The sequence below is a fragment of the Panulirus ornatus genome, chromosome 32, assembly GCF_036320965.1.
Source record: "Panulirus ornatus isolate Po-2019 chromosome 32, ASM3632096v1, whole genome shotgun sequence".
In the NCBI taxonomy this organism is placed as follows: Eukaryota; Metazoa; Arthropoda; class Malacostraca; order Decapoda; family Palinuridae; genus Panulirus; species Panulirus ornatus.
This window is the reverse complement of record NC_092255.1, coordinates 23066728-23082381: the sequence shown is the minus strand read 5'-3', so window position 1 is coordinate 23082381 and position 15654 is coordinate 23066728. Positions and strand designations below refer to the sequence as shown.

General features: G+C 44.7%; 1 long non-coding RNA gene across 1 annotated transcript in view; it reads left to right on the top strand.

Annotated features, from left to right (window-relative positions):
- The window catches only part of LOC139759177 (uncharacterized), a 33846-nt gene that overhangs the window by 12743 nt on the left and 5449 nt on the right, over positions 1 to 15654 (top strand). Inside the window, exon 3 of the long non-coding RNA XR_011715008.1 lies at positions 6462 to 6585. This is a non-coding gene — a long non-coding RNA (uncharacterized lncRNA). The remainder of the gene's footprint in view (positions 1 to 6461; positions 6586 to 15654) is intronic.

Below are 15654 nucleotides of genomic sequence, written 5' to 3'. Positions count from 1 at the left end.
TGCGTGGGAAGCTAAATGTTTGTGGTTTCTGTTTTAACGTTGAAGTTATAAGACTTTATTGCTCCATAAACTTGGGAATGTGAAGGAAAGTGATTATGTAAAGAAAGAAGAGTGCGTGACTTGTGTGAAGGTCATGTTGAGTGTATTATGCTTCAGGACTGATGAACCCCATGAGCACGATGGATCATTGGGAATTATGACTTGGCCTTTGAAGCGACCTTTTGCGGTTCAGGTCAAAGGCCAGGCCATCATATCGAAGGGGCATTCCGTCGTGGTCGGTTGTCGTGCCGTTAAGGTCGGTAGTCGTACCTTTATGGTAAGAGGTCGTAACGTATTCAGCGGTCGTCCTGTCATGCTCAAGGCTCGCAGTTGTCATGCTCACGAGTCGTAACGTCATGCTCATGGGCCGTAACGCCATGCTTTTAGGGCTCGCACTGTTATACTCAAAGGGTCGTAACGTTTTGCCCAAGGTTTACTCTTATGCTCAAGGAATTGAGCATTACTCGTTACACTGTACTCAAGAGGACACTCTTATGCTCATTACAGGTTGACGGCCTAGGAGGATGTCACTATTCCTGGGGAACAAAACGTATAACGAAGAGTCCCGGAATTTTGAAGGCCTCATCAGATATCCTGAATTGGATATCTCAGATGTCTCTTTTGATACTCCGATTTTAGGTTCAAATACCCATCATACAGGTAGCTATTAGAGCGACGAAGTCAAGAGCCAGGTATTGGGAAATACTCGAATATTCTTCTGGACACTTTTAGGAGTCTGTTGAACGGCAAAGCCTAGGGATTTTGACTGAAAATAGAAACAGTAACAATTAATGAATCATAGAAAATAGGTAACGATAAGAATAATTGATAGCAGTAATGATAATGATGATAACAGTACGGGAAAATTAAGATGAATAGCAAATAAAACTTGTTTAAAACGTCGCCGATTGTTTACAGTGGTTTGTATATGACTGGAACCGGATTACCAGAAGTGTATATTCGTTGTGGCAGGCACGTTTGCGGTTGGTGTGAAGATAACCATTACCGTATGAATAAATGACAACACAATTGCTGTAATTACGCTCATCTTCAGATTATCAGCAACTTTATCGTTTGTTTTGTAGTTGAAAGTTGCTGCAGAATTCAGATTTTACGTATTTATTATTACTTATTTAAGAACGACCAGTTGTGAAGATGTTAGGGAAGTTTTTGTTAAAAGTGGCGTACATGATTGTTCAGTGAATATCATGGTCCACCCAGAGAGTTGAATATACGTGGTCTAAGAATTCTCTGCACCACCTGAAGATGTAAACATTTCGGTTGATGTAATAGCATGACGGTAACGGACTGAATGACCCTGCAGCTGATAGGCCTAATGCGCAAACGAATCAACGAACCTAGTGCCATTTAAGACCACGCCATTGAGAGGTCGTAGTTGATTTGATTTATATTTCATATTGATTTATCAGTTTTTTCGTTTATGAATTTAGCTGTCTAGCAGCTATTCATGGTAGAACTGATCTAGTTTTGCCCTTTGGAAACCCCGCACAACTGAAACATACCACCGTTACATTAACGTTAAGAAGAAGAAAAAAGAGTAAATGCTTTTATCACTTATAGTATCTTCATAGCGACCAGTAAAGTAAACTAGTTCAGGCATTCATTTCCAAATCGGATTTATAATCGACATATTCTATATCCTGATACGAAATCCCGTACCCATATCGCTGTAATCACCTAGGCTCTAGCTAGATCGTCTGTTATTTCCTTAATGCACTCTTGATGAACTGGGGGTCCACCCAGGGTTTACGTATGACAGTATCTGGAGCCATTTAAGACTCTGACTTCGCTATGCTGACGTCTTCCGAGATTGCCTCTGTTGGTGTTCACTTTTAGCGAGATTGTCTTTTTTTTTTATATATATATAACTGCTACAGATGCAGATGTATGGTGAACCTGAGAAGGAATTTTCCTTGAAGAAGAAAAAAATCCTGGGATGAATCCTCCCTCAAAGAATGACACTAGAAGGAATACGTCACAGAGAATGACTTCACGGTGAAGAAATCATCCACAAACTATAACCTTTAGAAGAAATATCCCGTCCGCCCCCATCCCCACCAAGAATGGCTTGAAGAAGGAATCATTGTTAGAAAAAAAAAAGTACTACATCGTGTAATTTCAGTTGCACTGTATTGTGTATTGCGAAACTTAGCTATTTCTATCCTCTTAAGCTCTATATCTTTTGTATGTCATTTCAGATATGGTTCTCCAGTGGGTAAAGTTTTATTTGCCAGTATTGTAGTACAAATACGATTGTTGAATGATCGATTAGTAGAGGGAAAATATGGTGTGGCTGTCATCCGTATACCCGTCCTGTAGCATCATAAGTTAGGCAGGCGTTATCAACAGTTGGTCAGGAGTACAGGTGATTTTTTTCTTCTTTTACGTAAGTGAACGATTAACGATGACCACCTCGGTTCACGTTACCGTAATATTTGTGCTTATTGACCGACTCATGTTGCTATTGTTTGTATTCTTCATACGCTGTATGTTGAAAAGTACCATACATCCTTAGCTGATTGGTCCTAGCTGTAAGGAATAAAAGGAAAGTGAAATGCCATGTGCCAGCGAGGTCGTGAATGTAGCATTGACCGGCCCAGCAACATCCTGACCTATATCAGTGGCGCTCCCATGTCTGAGGATTCTGGGGAATGCGTCTTGGATTGCTGGACGCTGGCTGGCTCCCAAGGGCTTGAGAAGGCCTGTAAGTATAATTAGTTTCCGTGTGGCACAATTCGTCTTCGCCTGATGCATTAAAGAGAACGGCTGTGATAAGGGGTGGGGATACATGTTTCGAAACAAAAGGTTTTCTTTGAAAAACAGAGAGAAAAAAAGGGGATAGACGCAAAACTTATACAGCATTAATTCCAAAGACGACAGTATGGTCCTTAGGTATGATGATTTGAATCTTGAGTCATCTCAAGGGTCGGGCCATCATACCCCGAGGTCTTACCATTGTCTTCGAGGGTCGTGCTCAAGAGGCTATCATTTTTTTCGCTATACCGTATAATAGCACATCAGACCCAGTGGAGACTATACTAATCTGTTTCATTGTCTTGTATCTCTGCAAAAGGCATGTGGAGGGGGCTGACACCTCACTAATATTCACTGTTCCCCTTGATACAAGAGGAGGAGCAAAGAGATTGGAAATGCATGTTATGCTTGTGTATTATTATTCCTGACCCTTTTAATGGTCCTTTTAAATCGTAGATATACGCGTGTCATCACGTTCTTCGTAACCCGTTTTTGATATACCTGGGGCTTGAAATACAGCAGCTGTTCGAGGTTCTCAAGCTTTGTAATGATAATGGCATACTTGTGGGTGTAAGTAAACTAACATTCTGGAAATTGTTTCAAGTAAGTTCTGATGAAATTATTCAGGCCTTCTCTGAACTGGGAGAGCAAACACAAGTTTCCGAGGCAACAGACTGCACGGGGGAAGTTTATGGCTCTTGTACGAACGAACGAGTCACTTCCCGAACTGGCCAGCTTGTTAAAGTTTCTTTATCAGAAACCAAGCAGAATCAGACCATTTAGATTCCAAAGGGACATCCCTGCTTGAATTGACTTGAGTAGGCATCTGTGCGTTATTGGCATCCTTGAAGGATCACGTCGTTCTTCGAAAGGTTCTACTCTCCTATGTTCCTAAGTACCATCTGGGAGATGGAACAGTTGTCCAAGCAGGTTTCTACTTTAAACCGGAATTTTGATAGGGAAATAAGGTTAATCACCGATTGACTATGAATTTTGTGTATGATTCTCTGGAAAGTACCACAATTCACTACAAAGTACATTGATGTAGTCTTAAGAATTCACTACGAAAATCATTTTTAACATTATTGTTTTGTGCTTTTTACGTATCACTAGCATCCTTGAAAACATTGAAAGTGTAAAGTTTTGGTTTTCGCTTTTGTGCTTAACTCAGTTTGATTGGCGTCACTGTTTGTAAGCGTTCATATGGTGGTTATTTTTCTCAGTGTGACATTTACACTTTACCTCTGACCTAATCCAGGGTTAACCCTTCAACGTAATATTAAGTGTTAACCATAATAAACATTGCCAGGGCAACTGACCCAAACAAACTGCCACACCCTGACGGATACTAGTACAAAAATGTATCCATGATTCGCGGCTTTGCAGCCGGAAGTAGAAAACAATTGTTTCGCTTCTTCCAGGGGCTGACTTTACTCAAGGCTCTCGTCTGTTGGTAGACAAAAAGGCAGACTCTTGTCTCTCTGATGGACAAGATAGGAAAGACAGTTTTTGGGGAGGTGGAGGCAGAAATGCTCTCTGCCGGACAAGAAGACGTAAACCTCTCAGTAGGAGATGGAGGCAGATACCCTCCCTCCTGCTGGACAAGAAGGCATAAATCTGTTTACAGCGAGTGAAGGAAGACTTAGGTTTCTCTGATGGACAAGACTGCGTAAACCAGTCTGTAAGAGGTGGAGGCAGACCTGCTCTTATCTCTACTGAACAGGAAGGCATTAAAATGTCGAGGAGGTGAAGGCAGATTGATTGTGTCCACATGAGGGCATGATAGTGCAGACGATGAGCTTTACTCTTTGTTAGGAAGGTTGGGAAAATATAATATGATAAGTCCTTGAAATTATGTTCGTAATAGATATATACATATATTTTAGTTTAGTTTAGTTTAGCAATTTCAAGACCCTTGTTATCTGGCCCCTGCAGCTACGAGGCTGCGCTCCATGCGTGAGCAGGGCAAGGTGGGCGGAGTCCTCGAACAGTTCTTGGCGTACACAGTCTTATGTTAGAGCAAATTGTTGTTGGATACTCCAGTGAACTATTGTTTTTGATTCGCGAAAGTTATTCAGGCATGGATGTACGGACCCTTTGTCTGTCTGTAAACGTGCCATTTGACTTCAAACACTTTTTTTCAGTCAAGACCTTTTAAAAGTTTGTGATTGGTAGCTGGAAGAACTGAGTAACAGTAAAATCTTCAGACCTATTCCATTAAGGAAGTCTTTGATTTGTTGCTAACGATCATGACATTAGTTATCCAGTATAATAGTTAGGGGGTTTTGAAGTTACAGAAACGTTTAAATGAAGATTTCTCTTCTTGGAGTTGGTAACTGAACATGAAAGATACGAAAATAATTGATACAAGAACTCATTCATCGAACCAGCCCCATTACCAACTGAATTCTCATTTTCTTGGAATGTATACTCTATAATGTATTGATTTTTATAACTAGTTTTGAATATAGTCATGTGTCAAAGCAACCATAGTTGTGTTATCCATGGTTTGTGATCCTGAGATAGGTGATGTGCAAAGGATACGAGTATTATTATTATTATTATTATTATTATTATTATTATTATTATTATTATTGTTATTATTATTATTACTATTATTATTATTATAGTTATATCTAGTATTTAACGGAACCGTAGTTAACACTTGGTAGATGTAAAACATATATAGAGTCGTGATTTGACACCGAAATCATCAAATTTTATACAGAAACTACCAAGTCCTCCACAAACGCCCATATGGATTATGTACGAGCCCAATTTGTCTCGGCTCTACCACCCTGTCCTTGATGAATATTCCACACGTGTACCTGAACTCAAAAACGATAGCATTATCTTTTGATTACCTGACCATTGTTTGGGTCGACGTTCCTGACGCATCAGGTAGGCATGTAGCTAGGCTCCCCGGTGAGGCCATTAGCCCCTCACGTTCACTTAGCCATTTGTGTATAGGCTTATGATGGGTTTACACACATCGTGAGGATTTGTCGCGTTCTGGGAAGATGATGTGGGACTTGCCAGCTGTGTTTGACACACATCTCCACAGCTGCTTGGTGAGGTTGATGACCCGGATGATGATGTTCGTGAGTAATGTCTTTTACCTCCTTCAGCATCTCTCGTCCAGTGATGAGGAATTATTTTCGTGTGCATATTTCGTTTTCATTCGTTGTTTCCGTGAGTCTGTATTTTAGCATATTCTCGCTTTCTCTTAGCTTGAGTTTACCCGATTTCGAATCATCAAGTTACGCTTTGTGTTTACCATGGAGGTTCTGTCCAGGCTAAGAGTTGCTTCGCCTCTTGCTCGGTTACGCAGGTCATCCACGGTGGCATGCCGCAGATGTCGTTAACTGCAGTAACAATCGTCTGAACTCGTACCCTCGAATGAAGTTTCTGAAATCGCCTGGAGCGATTTCGTTTTGCCACTGACGACCGGTAGAACAGAAGTTTCAATTCGAGAATATTCTCGTTAATATGATTCTTGTTTCTTGGACACCAGTGAGAGCTGTGTCTTCCAACACCATAGCGGGAGTAAGATAGGTAATAGGATTTTGTGGGGAGACTTGAGGGGTTTTGTACTTAACATGTCTCGATCCCGTCAGTGTCTCTGATGATCGTTGTGTTCTTTTCAGTGGCCGAGTGAAGAACTTGGAGGATGCCAGTTTGTACTGTCTTAACGCCTCTGTAAGAAGTGGTACAATTACCCCCCTTACATCGCCCATGAGAGAAGGCATGAGAGGCAGCAGTCGACCGGGGGTAAGTAATGATGTTTCTAACCAGTAGTGACTCGTGTTGTACGTAGTATTGCACTGAATTTTCATGTATCGTATTTCAGTGTGGATATGTATGTTTTTATTTATTTTTTATTGTAATGGACCTTCGTGGCGTATTGGTTAGCGTTCCTGACCGTGGCGGCGTGCCGATCCGCCCAGGGTCTACCGCATACTTTCGAATCTTGGTTGCGGTAGTCGGCCCACAGTCAACCCAGCTGTTCATCCACCCTTTAGGGGTTGGTCGATAAAATGGGTACTTGGCTGAGGCTAGGGTTTGCATATATATATATAGCGTTTATATTAATTAGATGGCCTTGATTAGGCCCTCAATTGCCCGTGTCGTCTCAACTAACATGAAAAATTAAAAAGAAAAAAAATGTCATGTGGTCTCATGTGTCGCATTTTTGAGAGCTGGCCGTAAATATTAGCGTCACTGTTATTATTGTACCGTACTGTCATTATGTAATTGTTTAACTGTTGCTGTGTCAGCTGTTCGATAGAATGCCGCGCCAGTTCTCGAGGGGTTTGGTTTACAAATCCGTGACAGCAGTTGGCTCAGGATTTTCCAAAGTCTTTATACCGAGACCACAATACATGAGACATATTTCTTGAAATACTTCCCTAGTTCTTACCCAGGAAATAGAGGATCGTTCGGTGTTTTGCCGGATTCGCTGGCTCATCCCTGCGTTTCTGGGAAGCTGGGGAGTGAAGGTTATCATGCAGGTTGTGATGAAATAATGGTATTAAATACTAGAGTCATGGGGAAATATTTCATGGAATTTTTTTTTTCCCTGGTGAACGAATGTACGTTAACTTCACTCAAAGCGTTCCTCTGTTGGCATGTACTCTGCTAATCTCGTATGACAGAAGGGACATCATAATCATAATTATTTTTTTTTTTAACCCTTCGATTGAAGCACTGATCATTGTATTATGGTGTAATGTTGATATGACACTGGAGAACATCTAAGGTTGATGCCTTTTTAGACAGTTTCTCCTGCGCCATATCGAAGATATATGGACAGCAAGTATGGTGTATCACTTCGTTAGTGTTATCAGGGAGGAAATAATTATCAGGAAATAAAACACCGTCGCTACAAAGTGCCTTAAATGACACACTACCTCCAACAGAAGATATAGGGAACCAAGTGCAGAACACCCGGGTTACGCCCTTGCCTGGCTGCCTGCCTGGGTAAGTAAGATATTGAGATTGTAGTTCTACAGCTTATACGACTGACGTCTTTTAGGGTTACATTTTCCTTGTGGCAGAGTGCACTCGGGACAGACATGAATTAAAAGGAGGAAATGATGTTCTCAACCAGGTCAGAACCTATTCTGGGCCCAGTAGCCTGGCGTATTTTATGCGAATTCGCTGCAACTCCTCGTGCTGAAAGGCTGGGATGTGGGATGAATCTTGTACCTACTGTACTGGCACAAAGTATGGAAGACCAGTATTTTCGTCTCATTATAATTTGGAAAAGACGGACAGGGACGTGAGGATAGTTGAGAGATGGTACTGCATCGGTGACCTGACCTCTTGAGGTGGTGCACCGTTCTCTTGATTTGGTACTTCTGGAAGCTTCTCCGATACTACAGCGTTTTTAAGGAATTTCAGTAATGCAGCCTTGTCCACAAACTTAAATGCCACCTTAAGTCTCTTCCACAAGAGCAGGAGGCTCGTGTTATTTTACGTATCCGCATATAACGATGGAAGACCAAGAATATTGGGGTCTCAGAGTCAGACATGTGGTCGGAAGGCGTCTGAATTGAGAATATCTAGAAATAATCATTGGATACCTGAGAGGGAATCCAAAGCTGTGACGGATAAGTTATGGGGCTTTTTTGTTTCACGTTGAAGGAGTGGCAGAGAAGGGTTCCAGGAAATCGAGAAGTGCATAGAAGCTGTTTTGACGTATGGACCGCGTTTTGAAAGATCATGAGAGTGATGACTAGGGTGAACTATAGGAGAGATAAGAATTTCGGCCGCTGTTAACAGTCATGATGATCCTGGTTGTGTCTCGACTACCGGACGAACGTCGTGTTGATGGTCTGGGGCTCGTTAGTATATGGAGCCGTTGTCCTTGGCTGATGTTCTATGTAGATGAATTCCCTTTACCGGCTTGCAGTTTCTAACTGTCCAGCCACACCAGTCTGCAAAGTTACGCAATCCCCTTCAAAAAGGCGAGGAGGGTTGTGTGGAAGCTGGAAATGTGGTTGAAGACGCTAGCATCATTAGAAAGTTAATGGCCATAGATAATAGTCATTATCCAAGTACTGGTGTGTACCCTTTAGTGCACAAATACCAACTCCACCGGACCGGAAAATAGCCCAGGTCAACCTTGAAAGTTAAAGGGAAGTAATAAACTTCCTCTTGGGAATGGGGCTTACTGGTCTTCAAGGCCGAGTTTATGCACATGTTGCTGGCACAGATTCAGGACCTGCTTTCGAAGTAGCGTTCCCAGCCGTCTGGATGCGGATGAAAAAAGAAATCAACAGTTAACTCGCTCCTCATTCATTGTCTTGTGTGTTGACAGTGAAAGTCTGAGGAAGGCACTCTAGACTCGTGGATGATGATAATGTTTCGTTGTGGTTGTGCATATGGCTCCATCCCCGTTTAACTCTGGGATGAAGCAGCTTTTTGTTCCAACGGCGACACTTTCCATTACCTGTTTTACTAGGTTTTGGGTCGGATGGTACACTTGAGTTAGTCAGCATTTTAACGGACGCCTGCTTCTTGATCACGACGGTGTAGTCCTTGGGTATGTAGCTGATGTTTCTAGTTGGTGGTAGTCATTGGGTGGTTGCTGTTGCATACGTGTTGTCCAGTGTGGGTACGTGGCTGAATGTGGTAATTAGTGCTGGTAGATGTTTGTACGTGTTGATATGTGTTTCATGACGTGTGTTGGCATATATACCTAATGGCAGATGATCTCACGGGTCGGGAAGCGCTGGTATGGGACAAAGTGTTGGTGTAATGTACAAGACGTTTGTGTGTGTTGTGGGAGGTAACAGTTGTGCAGGGCGTTTGGGGCTGGAGCGCGATGGTAATGGTGTATCGTGATTGTGGTGTTGGAACGTGATATCGCAGCAGTGCTTGGAGCAGATTGGTAGTGTATGTTGACTTGACATAGACCTCCTCCGTGTGTCACTGGTAGCCTCAAGGCGTTCCCTGATAGGACTGCATTCCTCATTTATACCTTGCCTTAGCAGCAGGCGCCTCAGCTTAATTCCTATTAGTTTCTTAGCTCGTTGACGTTTGCTGCATCTCCATCCTATAACTGTAGTTCCTCAGCCACTCTGCTGTGTATCGTGGAACGTTTCATCGTTGACTTTACATAACTTGACTCGGCTTGCTCGAGTATCTAGTCAACTATGGCGGACATCACCCCTAGACTTGCCGAATGTGGCGAGGCCAACAACGTCCAGGCAAGGTACCCTGTCCATCCCATCCCAACCCATCCCTGACTGTCCTTCACCATTGCTGTAGTAAGTAGTGGCTAAAGGCTAACCACCCTCCCATCCTTCCTGGTTTGGGCAAACACAGTCTGTCTTCCTCATCTGGGCGAACCTGACACACCCTACCTCACGGATTAGGACACAATAAACACAACCCACTCTTCCCTACGTTGAATCTGACACACACAAATCACCTTCCTGGTTTGACCACACCTGACCATCTTACAAAGTGTACCACTCTCCACTGTGGTCAGAACGAACGTACCAAACATACTCCGATTTGGTTTGAGCGTACCAAAAAACACTTCACTTTGATCTGAATGTACCGAACACGCTCCATTTTGCTCTGAGCTTATGAGAAACAACCTCGCTCTGGCCTGAAAGTGCCAGAAACAATTCACCTTGGTCTGAGCGTACCAAAATCACTCCGCTTTGGCCTGAACGTACCAAAACCCCTCCTTGACTTGTACATACCAGAAACCACTTTGGTCCGACATGCTAGACGAACTCCTCTTTGGTTTGAGCGTCTAAACATACGTCGGTTTGGTTTGAGTGTACGAGACAGCACACCATCAGCTAGTGTAGGTGTACCAAACAACGCTGCCCCAGCAAGTCTGGATGTACTAAACACCCCAGCAACTGTGTGTGTGGGTGTACTAAAGCCCTCAGTAGTCTGAGCGCACTACGGGACTGTCCACCACTGGTCTGGATGTACTAAACATCCCCCCTCCCCTCCCACCCCTCCACTAGTCTAAACAAACTACCCCTCCCTCTTGATCTAGGCGTATCAGATACCTCCCCTCCTCCCTTGTGTTGTATAGGCTTACGCATCTCCGTCCCCTCTTGTTCTAAGGTGGCAAGTAGACTAACCCCTTAGTCTGATCGTATCATGGTCTGATCGTATGTTACCTTTTCCTTAGCCGGTCATCACCCCGCTCAAGTAACTCCCTTCCCCGACTGTGGGTGTAACAGCCCCATCCCACCCCTTAGTATGGCAGCCCCTTTCCTTTAGTGTAATTGAAGTAACTCCCTCTCCCTTATGCGGTTGTAGAACCCCATCCCTACGTGTGAGTGTGGTAGTCACCTTCCCCCTAATGTCGATGTAGCTGCCCCTTCCCCTTAAAATGGGTGTAACCTACTCCTCCCCCCTTGTATGGGTGTCACTGCCCATCCCCTTATGTGGGTGTAGCCACCCCTTTTCTGTTAGTGTAGGTGCAGCACATGTATCGGGCGTGAAATACTTACCATGTTCTGGACGTGACCATAAACGTAACCCCCCCCTCCCCCCCCTTACCCCCCAGTTTGGTCTAGGACAAAGGAAAGGCACACTTGCTTTGTACCTGGGTTCACCGAATTGTCCTCACCTGGAGTGGGAGGGTAACCAAATGCAGCAGCAGCAGCAGCAGCCCGTGTAAAACCCCCATCTTGCGGGAGCACCTGAAGGGGAGAGGGGGGGACCTCACCACCGAGGCAAACATACGTGGTGATACAAGCAGCGGCAAGAGGCGTGACGCGCAGTCACGGCGCTGTCACCTAACTTAGCCCCAGAAAGCAGTCATTGTGCCGCTCTGAATTTCTAGAAAAAAAATAAGGAAAAGAGGTAGGTAAAGGCTGAGTCGGTGCTGTGTGGGAGACGAGAGGAAATGCTGGTCTTAACCAGGTGTGTGTAAAGCTGCTGCTTTGATGGTTATGAGGATTTTGATCCTAATTATGATAACTTTTATTGTATAAATAGTCATATGATTTAACCATTAATCAAATCGTTATAAGGTTAACTCCCTGACCGTAAAGGTTCGACCGAAGAGCGCGACTGCACGATCCTTGAACGCGACGGTACCACCTTTGAGCACGACGATATGATCCTTAAGCTTAAAGGTGCGATCCTCGATCACGACGGTACGAAAGCTGAGCACGACGATACGACCTTGACTACAACGATGCCATCCTTGAACACTTGAGGTAAAACGGCACGATCCTCCAGCACCTCGGTGTGACCCTTGATCATAACGATACGATCCATGAGCACGACGGTGCGATCCTTCAGCACGACCGTGCGACGCCCAGGGTATGGTGGTCAGATTATCCTTAAGGATCAGGTCATAGGGCAGCTCGTCGCACCCAGAATTCGGTACGTTGAGCCTAAGGATTGTGTACACGTGGTGCTCACGGATCGCACCGTCTGTTTCTTATGTTCCGGATGACGCTGGAAGTGAATGATTTCTTTGTTGCTTTTGCTTGCTTGAACTGCTGCTGTTCGTGTGTTCAATGCTTGTCTTGCCCCTACTGTGTAACCTCAAGGGTTACAGCCACAGTAACTGCTTTTAAAACTTATCAGTCAATTGTCTTTCGGTCATATTTGTCCACCTTCTTTGTTAAATTGTTTTTACTGGTGCTGTACTTGTCTTCCTTTTTCTTCTTACTTTTATTCTGTTGGTGATGGTGTGGGAGTGTGGCGACGACGGCGGCGACACTGTTGGAGGAGGGAGGGGCTGGCAACTGCTGGGGGGGATCGATCCCTGGCCCCGACCATCCCGCCGCCGCTGGGGTTCCTCCACGTGCCACGCCGGCGTGGCAGATCATCACGCCTGGAATAAAAACTTCATCGATTATCAATCCATATTTAGACGGCCGCCGTCAATTCTTCCTCTTCCTCTCTCTTTCCCTCTCTCTTTCTCTCTCTCTGTCTGTCTGTCTCTCTCTTGCTTAGCGGCGTGTGTCGTTGGGGCGGGCGGCGGACTGTGGGCGGTGCCGGTGCTGCCACATTCCAGCGGCAGGAGGGCGGCAGGTGCAACAGCAGCACATAACCCACGCCCTCACGCGTCGCTCGCTCCCCTCCCTCTCCCTCTCTCCCTCCCTCTCTCTCCCTTCCTGCCGCCGCCGCCGCCGCACGTCATCCTCAGCGCGCTACCCCCTCCCCCTCTTCCTTGCGGCCGTTGATTCACAATTCCTCTCCCCGCACGGCGCACGTCGTCATCGTTGTTCTTGTTCGGTGATAAGGTTCACGTCTTCGGATTTACAAAATACGACACTTTACTGATCATTTGTTGTCTCGCCAGCTTATGTATGGAGCAAAGAAAAAAAATCCAAACGAAAATCCATATTTGTTTTTTCGCCCTCAAATGAAGACAGCCACTGGTATGCTTCTTTGGGCAGGGTCTGGGAGGTATATGTTGTATGAGACAGTGGGAGGAAGCACTCACTGGGCGGGAGATGAGGGGGACCTTTCCAGTCGGCGGCTGGTTGAGACAGACGACCTGGGCTTGGGAGCGTCGCGGGGTAGAGCCCCCAGGGCTTATGTGGCACCGTTGCTGGGTCCGCCTCGAATTTATTTTGTATAAGGGAACAGTGAGCGCTGGTGGCCCGACTGATGGCTGGCTGGCTGGTGAGCGGACGGCCACGGATGCTGCTGCTGTTGCTGCTGCAGCTTCCGTTCACTTCAGTCATTTGTTACCACTTCTGTGTATGCTATATCTATTTCTTTTTTTTACTTTGATAATCATAATTGGACGGTTTCTTGAATTACCTGCAGCCAAAGGCTACGAAGATGGGTAAGGGGTAAAGGTTACACAGTCAGTAGGAAAACATCGAGATAACGCTGTACAGATTATATTGATGATGTTCACAATGATTGAGACGGACCTGTTCGTGCAGCGGTCTGTCTGTACGAGCCCGATTGAGCTGTGGTTCTGAACTGCTACTGGAAGTAGCGAAGGACCCTCTGGAGAGAGATCCAGGGTAACGCCTGGACTATCATATGAATTAGGTATTTATAGATAATGATATGACGATAAGATGCAATGGCTCTGCCTCTGCTAATGTATTGCTTCTGCTTCTCCTACTGCTAATGTATTGCTTCTCATTTTGCTGTTGTTGCTGCTGATGTATTGCTTTTGCTGCTGTTGATGTATGGCCATGGCTTTTACCGCAGATGTATTCTTTCTGCTGTTGCTGCTTCCGATTTTGCTGATGATGATGTATTGCTACCGCTGATGTATTGTTCCAGTTATTGCTGATAATGATATATATATATATATATATATATATATATATATATATATATATATATATATATATATATATATATATATATTATTTTTGTTGTTGCTGAAGTATTGTTCCTGCTTTCACTGTTGCTAATGTATTGGTGTTGGTTTTGCTGATGATTATAGCATTGCTGCTACCATTGTATTGCAGCTGCTGACTTATTGTTTCTGCTTTTGCTGTCGATGATGTATTGCATCTGCCGTTGCTGCTTTGTCGTTGCTGTTCCGATACTTCAGCTGCTCCTGTGTTCCCGCTGCTTAAGTTAATATGTCGTTACTGCTGGTACTAATGCTGCTGCTCCCTGTTGTGTTGTGTTTGCCTCCTGGAAGCTCTAGTTACCGTTATTGACCATGAGTCAGTGCGGGCTCTCATGGGTTCGAATAATGGGCGCGGCGGTCGGCTCACAGCCTCCCAGGTGTTCATTCTCCTTTTGGGACAGGTCGATGAATTGTACCTGGCTTAAGCTGGGGTGTGTAAACGCACACTTGGTGTATATATATATATATATAATATAAAGATTAAGAGACAAGGCAACACGAATGTCAAACTCGCTCTACGAAACACACAAATGATAATCACATACACACTCGCAGTCTCTCTCCTCCTGCCTGTGTGCATGTGTACGATAACAAAACAGGTGTTTGATAACAGGTGTTGGAGTCTGCGGCACCAGCGTACATTAACACCGACCCCATGAGCACGACCCTGAAGTATGATGGCGTGATCTTAAGGTCTCACCGTCGTGCCTAAGGGCCGTACCGTTATGTTCAGAGGGTAAACGACCTGGATCATCCTGGTGGACGATAGGCGGAAAATCAGTTCCATGACAAAAATTAATGACTGGCCTTGATCGATGTTGAACCCGAGTTTAATCCACTGAGACGAGCGTGTAAGGCTCTTTCCTACACTGTTTTCTTTGCCATTCCCGGTCATTTCCCAGTATTGGATCTGTGGTTTTCGGTATATTACGAATACACAGTTTTCATTTCGGCGTTTCTTAGATAAAAGTCGAGTTCCTTATGTTTTTGTCATCATAACGTAAAATATGTTTGAGATAACTCATGGTTGGTTGCTGCAATACACTGGCCAGCGGCTGTCCCGTTTCTTGTTGATAAAACCTGTTTCAGCTGATACTCTTGGCTCGTCCCAGCATTTGTCTGAGCAGATCGAGAAGATCCTGTAGTAAAGTCTCTCCTCCTTGATTAACTAAAGCTTCTGCCATTGTTCCCGTCGAAGTAGAGGTTGATCTCCGGATGGCAACACTTGCTTCAGGTGACGCGACGCTCCTGGTGGCCAGCTGCTGAGACACTTGTGGTTATGTCTAGTCCAGGACTCAAGATCCTCCATTGTGTGGCATCTTATTTATTGAGGTGCGGGTTTCTGAGGGGAGACAGTCGGTCACGCGAGTGAATGAGAGAATGTGCAAGTAAATAGTTCCAGTTGCATGACCCCTGGAGTGGACTGGGTCAGGTGCGACCTCCAGGTTCCAGGAAAGGTCATCGAGGTACGTGCATGTGTGTTTCTCATCGAGGTACGTTTACTTGTATTTCTT